This window comes from Pteropus vampyrus, unplaced genomic scaffold (assembly GCF_000151845.1).
Source record: "Pteropus vampyrus isolate Shadow unplaced genomic scaffold, Pvam_2.0 Scaffold197, whole genome shotgun sequence".
NCBI classification, from domain to species: domain Eukaryota; kingdom Metazoa; phylum Chordata; class Mammalia; order Chiroptera; family Pteropodidae; genus Pteropus; species Pteropus vampyrus.
In genome coordinates, this window is record NW_011888978.1 from 362,231 (window position 1) to 370,944 (window position 8,714).

Sequence of the window (8,714 nt, forward strand, 5' to 3'; positions counted from 1 at the left end):
AAGCAAAGAAAAACTGTCTTGGTGTGGGCCTCTTTGGGTTCATCTTGTTTGGGGTCTCTGCACTTCTTGACTTGTATGTGTATTTCCGTCACAGCTTAGGAAAGTTTTCTGTCATTATTTCTTCAAATAGGTTTTCAATTCCTTGCGCTCTCTCTTCTTCTTCTGCTATGCCTATGATGTGAATGTTGTTATGTCTGATGTTGTCCCAGAGGCTCCTTAAATTATCTTGATTACTTTGGATTCTTTTTTCTTGTTGCTGTTTTGATTGGGTGTTTTCTGCAACCTTGTCTTCTAATTTTCTGATTCAGTCCTCTGCTTTGTCTAATCTACTGTTGAGTCCTAATATATTCTTTATTTCAGTGATTGTATTCTTCATTTCTGACTGGCTCTTTGTTATGCTTTCTATCTCTGCTTTTGTTTACTATCTCCATTTTTATCTCTTTGTTTATATTCTCACCAAGTTCATCTACTCTTCTAAATTCATTGAGCATCTTTATAACCAGTGTTTTGAACTCTGCATCTGGTTGATTACTTGTCTCCATTTTGTTTAGTTCATTTTCTAGAGCTTTGTTCTGTTCTTTGATTTGGGATATGTTTCTTTATCCCCCCGCCCCATTTTGGCTGCCTCCCTCTGTTTGTTTCTATGTATTAGATAGAGCTGCTAGCTCTCCCAGTCTTAGTAGAATGGCCTTACATAGTAGGTGTCCTGTGGGGCCCACTGGTGCAATCTCCCTTGTCACCTGAGCAGGGTGCTCTAGATGTGTCTCTTGCATGGGTTATGTGTGCCCTCCTATTGTAGTTGAGCCTTGGTAGCTATTTGCATGTCAATTGGAGGGACTGACCCTCAGATTGATTGGTTGTAAGGACTGGCTGTGACAACAGTTGAGGGAACTGTTGTGTAGGGGCTGACTCTATGGAGAAGGATCTGTTTCAGCAGGGCTCTTATGCCTGCCCAGTCTGCTCTTTGGGTGTGTCATCCTTGAATGCAACCCTGTGTGGCTCTCCGGCTCATACAGAAGCCAGCCTCTAGGCCAAGTTCAGCCACAGACTGTACCCTGCCCAGGGCCAACTAGCATGAGATACCAAGCAATCTACAGATGGCTGCCACCTGCACTGGGCTTGGAAGTGCCTCAAGAAATTAAGCCATGAACCGAGGATGGCTGCCACTAGTGCGGAGCTTGGGGCTGCTCAGCAACAGATACGAGGCACACTGAGGCCAAATGCCATTTCTTTGGTTTTTTGAACCTTTGAGGATTTTAAGAAAGTTCTCATCACGAGCCAAGACAGGCCATTTGTATGGAAAATTCATCGAAAGTGGCTTGGGTGGGCCTACAATTTGGTTGGGTTGGGATCTGAGGGAATGACTGAGGCAGAGTGACCAGTGTCAGCCAGGTTGAAGAAGACTCAGATATGGTGGCCACCTATGTCTGCATACTGGGTTGGGGGGAAGGCTCAATGAACTGGGTTGTGGGGAAAGCTCAAAGGAACAATGGCCTCCACTAGCATTTCTGGGATAAAGCTGTCCCTTCCAGCCCTTGGCCCTGAACCCAGACAACTCAGCTCCTCCCTACATGTCCCTGGCACCTTTTGAGCCTCTGCCCGAGTGCTGGAGCTCAAAGTGAGTTCATCTGCAGGTCAGTCCATGCACTGGCCCTTTAAGATGAATGTTGTACTTCCACAGTCCTCCATCTCACTCAGCCACAATCTCTGTTGGATTTCACATCCGGATTTTGTTGGGACTTCTCTTCACTGCAATGTAACCCTGGTCTGGGGAATCTCATGCAGGGTTGGGATCCCTTGCACCTTCAGGGGGACCTCCATAGCCAAGATGCCCCTCCTGATTTTTAACCACTACACACCATGTGGGACCAGACCCCCGTATACATCTCCACCCCTCCTACCAGTCTCCACGTGGGTCCTTAGTTGTAGGACTTTTGTTCAGCTAGACCAGGCAATTTTTGATGATGGTTGTTCTGTAGTTTAGTTATAATTTTGAAGTTGTCATCTGAGGAGGCAAACACTGCATCTACCTATTCTGCCCTTGTGTCTGGAAGGCCGAATTATTTTCCTATTGTTGCATTTTAGAGTTATTTGTATATTTTGGATAACGGGCCTTTGTTAGGTGTATCTTTTGCAAATAATTTCACTCTGTGGTGTATTCTAATTATCTTGATCTTGACTTTTGAAGAGTAGAAGTTATAATTTTAATGAAATCAATTTTATCGATTTTTTTCATGGACTTTGCCTTTGATGTTGTATATAAAATGAGATTGCCATATTCAAGGTCACCAAGATTTTTTCTCCTGTTATATTCTAGAAGTATTTATAATTTGAGATTTTATTCTACAATATTTTTTAGTTTATTCTTGTGAAGTGTATAAAGTCTTAATTTAGATTTATTTTTTTATGTAGAGTTCAGTTGTTCCAGCATCATTTGTTTGAGAGAATCTGTTTGCTCTATTGTATTGCCCTTTCTCCTTTATTAATGATCAGTTAATTATATATGTGAGGTCTATTTATGGGCATTTTTCTCTGTTCCATTGGTATATTTGTCTATTCTTTTACCAAAAACACAGTTTTAATTATTGCAGTTTTATAGTAAGACTTAAAGTCGGGTAATGTTCTCCAATTCTCTGTTTTTCAATGTCATGTTGGTTATATTGAGTCTTTTGCCCCTCCCTAGAAATTTTTGAATTTGTAAATATCCATAAAACAGTTTGCTGGGACTTTTATTGATTTGCTGAATCTAGATCAAGTTTGGAAGAAGTGACGGCTTGACAATATTGCATCTTTCTATTCATGAACATGGAATATCTCTCCATTTATTTAATTCTTTTTTTTTTTTTAGTTTTGTTCATCAGGCTCCTTTACTTTTCCTCCTATAGATTTTGTAGGTATTTTGTTAGATATATGAATACCTAAGTATTCATTTTTGGAGATGCAATTAAAATAGTACTGTGTTTTTTATTTCAAATTCCAATTGTTCATTATTGGTATAGAGTAAAACAATTTATGTTTGTGTGTTAACTTTGTATTCTACAACCTTGTTATAACCACTTTTAGTTTCAGCCATTTATTTTTTGTTGTTGCTGTTGTTGATTCTGGAATTTACTACATAGATAATGGTATCATCTGCAAAGAAAGAGAGTTATATTTCTTCCTTCACAATATATATACCTGTTTTATATATATTTTCTTTTCTTCTTTTATTGCATTAGCAAGGACTTCTAGTGCAATGTTGAATAGGAGTAGTGAGAGAAAAGTAGTTCATTCTTTTTTACTGCTGAGTAAATAATTTTATAGTTCCACCAAAAAATTATTCATTATATCTAGTTTTAGACTGTGACGAGTGAAGCTAAAATGAACATTGTAGCATACACCTTGAATTAAAAAAAGATACTTTCTTTTCCTCTTGGGGGAAAACATATACATATGTTTTGTATATATATATACATATATATATATATATATATATATACACACACACATATACATATATATATACACACATATACATATATATATATACACACACATATATACACATATATATGTGTGTGTGTGTGTGTATATATATATATATATATACACACACACACACACACACACATATATATATATATATAAACAGAATGCCTAAATCATTGTAGGCATATATTTTTCCTTTGAGAAACTGTCAGACTGTTTCAAAGTGCTTGTCCCAGTTTACATCTCTCCCCACAGTGTTTGAGAGTGCTAGTTTCTGCACACCATCAGCAATTCTTATATTTATCATATGATTAGGTTTATGTCTACTATTTTGCAATTTGCTTTTGATTTGTCCAACTTTTTTCTTTCTTTTTTTCCCTTAATTTTGCTTTATTTTTGGATTGATTATTTTTACATATTATTTTATTAACATTTCACTATGAAATGTTAATAAAAATAACATGTAAAAATAATATGTAAAAATGCTTTAGTGGTTGTTTATAGCATATTTCTTTAACTCATTACAGTCAAAATTCAAGGATAATGATGCTTTTTTATCTATAATATAAAAATAATTATTAAATTCTTTCCATTTTTCCCCACTATTTTTGCTATTGTTCTCACCTACATAGATTTAATAAATCTGAGAATACATATTAGTTATGGTTGTAAATTATTTTTTTGAAAAGTTTAAATAACTGAAAAAACAAATTTTATTCATGAAGCAAACATTTCCAGCTGTTACAGTAGGCTGGAAGATTAAGGCCGTGGTGGGAAGGGAAGGAGGAGGTTTGATTAGCCCTTAGCAAAATGCCAGCACCAAACCAACCTGACCTAGATCCAGGTGGCTGGTGGGAGATCAGGATGCTCACAGGTGACCTTTGGCTGATTACTATACTATTAGCGCAACAGACTAAGGGAATCTCCACCTACTGTGTCACCATGGCATCCAGAGAGAGCCGAATAAGGACAAAAATGCCACTTTCACAGTAAGGGAGTAGTCAACAAGGACCCACTTAGGGACACCTATATGCCACCTAAGCGCTGAATATTCCACCCTTTCACCTACACATAATAAATCACCAAACCCCACCTCTCCTTAGAGCAGCTGCTCTTGGGGGCCTGCTCGCTCTTGCCACATGGAGAACGTTCTACCCTTTCTAATTAATCTACTGCCTGCTTGGCTTCCACACTGTGTCCTTGAATTCTTACCTGCAATGGACATCAAGAACATCTGTTATCACCTTTCCTCAGCTTGAACACAATCATTTACATTTTTTAGAGTGAGGTCACATGGTTTGTAACATTAATTGTTTCAGCTTTTGTACATCTGTTCACATCTTCATTTCACCTTCATTATCCAAAGGTATGTTCACTGGATACAGAATTCTAATCATTTAATTTGTTATACCTTAGTACTTTAAAGATGTTCTTACACTATATTCTTGCTTACATTGTTTTGAATAAATCCATTTTTTCTTCTGCTTTAAAAAATTAATCACACAATACAATATACATATGATGCATTATTGAGTTGTACACTTGAGACCTATTTGGTTTTATGAACCAATGTCATCCCAATAATTTTAATAAAAAATAAATAACTAATAATAAATTAATCACTTGTTTTGAGCAATTTGATTACTATTTTCCTTAGTGAAGTTATTTTTATCTTTGTTGTGTTTAAATTTTATTGAACATTTTGGATCTGTATCTTTATAGTTTGTGCCAAATTGCAAACAAAATTCAGCCATATATCTAAACATAGTTTTTGCCTACTAAACTCTACTTCAGTAACTTCATCCAAATGCATATGAGCTTTCCGATTATGACACACAGCTCACTGGGCCTTTGCATTTTTAATGTAGGGAGGAGGAAAGAGAATTAAAAGGTTAATCAAGCCACAATCAGAGATTGCAATATGCTGATCAGCCCTGCAACTAGGCCAGGAGGATACCTTCAGAACAAAGGAAGATTTCTGCTGGAATTGCCAACAGCCCATTCCCTACACCTGTGAAGGGGAAACAGGAACCAAGACTCATTCCCTATAGCTAAAACCATGGGGAACCTATGGATTAAAGGCTAGGAACTGACAGCAGGCCTTGCATACTACATATTCTTATCTTTTCATGCTACATACTCTTACTCTTCCTCACTGGATGCCCATAGCAAAGGAAATTGTAACTAAAGAATGACAGCTAAACCGAATTCCCTGAATACTCAGGGTCCCTCTCAGTACCTATACTCTGTTCTCTCTCTCACTCTCCCTCTCACTGTCCCTCTCACACTCTGCCTCTGAGAGGAGACCATACCCTGTGAAGTGTTACTGTTCTGCAGGTTTGGGGTACCGAAACTTTGGGTGCATGGTTCTGTCAGCTGGAAAAATATGCAAGGAGCTGTGGGCAGATGCGACATAGCTTTATTCAGGCATAGCAGGACACAACAAGGCACAGGCACAGTTCCAGCTCCTCCCAGCCTGCACAGGCGGGGATCTCCTTATAACAAGGTACATAATAGTGGCTTAAGGCCAGGTACTATAATCAGTCACAATCTACAGGTTGTATAGGACACTGTATCTAAGGTTACATAGGATGCTATATCTGAGGTCACTTGAGACACTGTAGCTAAAGCTTCAGGGAAACCACAGGGCTTGCTAGTGTGCTGGCTGGAAAATTGCTGCTTGGCTACTACTGCCCATGAGAAAATAATGCTCTAGCAATAAACTTTCTGCTTCTGTACCCCTGCTTGCACAACCGACCTGTGGGTTGACAGTTAGTAAAAAGAAGAAAAACAGACTCGTATGTTCAAACAGGATGAAGAATGGGGGTTTAGGGCTTAAAAACCCTGTACCTCTACATTTCGAGGCTGCTTGATTTGGGGTCTGCGTACCCCTGGCAGACCCAGCTGGCTGAATAAAGAGTGTGTTTCCTATAACTCACTGATTTCTGGTGATCCGTGTATCTATCGGGGGCTGGCGGCTACAATACTGGGAGAGAGCCTGACTACATTCATTTTGTCAGTCCTCTCACCCAACATTTACCCTTTTCCAATAAACTTTTCTTTTGACTCTAACATTGGCATATGTGTTGAATTCTTTCTACACTCTCTGCCAAAGGACCCGCTTCTCTCCGTACAGGGCTTGGTCTCCCCGTCATTTGGGGAAATTTGCTCTGTCTTGTATCATTTTCTATGTACTTTTTCATCTTTGCTTTATTTTGAATTGCCCTATCTTCAAGTTCGCTATTTTGTGTTAATAATCAAATGTTTACCGAAGTAAATTTAAAGATCTAATTGGCTTTATTCAATGATTTATGAATCAGACAGCATCAGATCTAATAAATAGAGAGGTGCTCCAAGAGAATGTACAAAATAGAATGTTTTCATAGGCGGAAACTATTATTGGGATAAAAAAGGGATCCATCTGCCTGAGCACATGTAAGCCAAAGAAGGGATACATGCAGGTTTTTGCAGCCAAGAAAGTAAGATTTGTTAGAGAATTGCAAGTCCCGGAGACATAGGCAGGCTATCGTTCAAAGGCCTGGCTCCCCAGGTGTCTCAGGAGTACAGACTACATAAGGAAAAATCAGTATTTATAGAAACTAAGAGAGTTGGGGTCCCAGGTGTTGCTGTTTGGAGGACTGGAGGGGGATAAAGTAATTGATCATTGTGTTCAGTTCTGGAATCAGCCATGGCACTATTCTGTCTGGTCCCGTGGCCTGGTTCTGTGGACAAGGGCTTTGTTGTTCTGCCTTGATGGGCTTGGGGCTGAAACACATCTAAAGCTAAAAAGTTATCCTTAGTCTAAGGTCCAACAGAAACCTATCATCCTCATGATTATAGACCTGAGACCTGATTAATCTTATGTCCTAAGGCTTAATGATTAAAGGAGCAGGCAGACAGAGGATGAGGGCAAGAAAAGAATCAAGTGAATCACAATGCAATCTGGGCAAAACCAGCTTGAATCAGAGGGAAGAAACTATATTAAAGAAATGAAGTTTGTGTGTGATTACAAAACTGGGCAGAACAAGCAAGTTATTAGCAAAAGAGGGAAAAAAAAGTTGCTTCAAGCAAGGTCACCTTGGTTTTTTTTTGTTTTTTTTGTTTTGTTTTGTTTTGTTTTTGGGTGGTGGTGGGATTGCTGCAGGGGTCTTATCAGGCAGATCATCTCACCAGAGTTCATCAAAACTTTCCAGAGCAATTTGTTTAAGATTACATTTCTGATAGGGCTGACACTGTGATTAAACCTTGTTTGCTGCCCTGGGGCAAGGGACCACCTTGGACCTTTTTTTTTTCCTTAACGACTACATCCTTTTGATTATACTGGTAGCCTGAGAGATGTGATTGAAGTGTAAAGCATTTGTGCCACTCTCAGATACCACTCGGGAGTCCTCATGGCTTTTACTGAACCTCTCTTTGGTGTTCACAGGTCATGATCTGCTTAGTCCCTGTGCTTCTCACAGCCCATGGCTTCCAGTTTGCAATCTTTAAGCAGGTAATTATCTCCAGTCCTTTTTTAATGTCTTTGTCTTAGGGAGACCATTTGATTAGTGGTCAGTGGCTGCAAACATGCATTTTAAAGCATTTGAGAGAATATAGCACAGCAGGGATATTATTATGATAATTATAAGCAGGATAATTTCCAATGTTTGAAGTACATGTTAAAGCTATTGTACCCAAGACCCAAATCAATCAAAGAAATATCTTGTTGAAGGAGCCATCTTTTTAAATCCAAGTAGAGTCTACAGCCATGCCACCCTGAACGTGTCTGATCTCATCTGATCTCGGAAGCTAAGCAGGGTTGGGCCTGGTTAGTACCTGGATGGGAGACCACCTGGGAATACCAGTTGCTGTAGACATAAAAAATAAATAAATAAAATAAAAAAATAAATCCAAGTGGCTTGCACAGTGATCTTATGGGACTAAGTTCCAGCTTCCCCAGGAATATCAGTCTAAGCCTAACGGGTGATACTGGCCATGGGATAGATGCCCCTGGATCACTTAAGAGACAGTCAAGGGCTATCCTATTGTCAAGAGTTATTCTAGGAAAATAGTCTACAGATTTTTGCTGGGCAGCTAAAGCTTCAGTAGCAAAACTTGGTGTCTCCCAGAGGTAAGGAGAGGTTTCTCATCATGTTTCTCATTTGTATTTACCCTTAATTAGGGAAATAGAGCCTTGCCAAAGGAAGTAATTCCTGAGTTATAGATGCCTCCTGGTAGGTCCTTTTTACCTTGATGTTATAAGTCTA

The 8,714-nt window shown here is 38.9% G+C and overlaps 1 non-coding gene across 1 annotated transcript; it reads left to right on the top strand.

Annotated features, from left to right (window-relative positions):
- The first annotated feature begins 8,205 nt into the window (after window positions 1–8,205).
- LOC111746694 lies at window positions 8,206–8,324 on the top strand. Its single transcript, XR_002783226.1, has one exon. It is a non-coding gene; the product is annotated as a 5S ribosomal RNA (ribosomal RNA).
- Window positions 8,325–8,714: the final 390 nt, after the last annotated feature.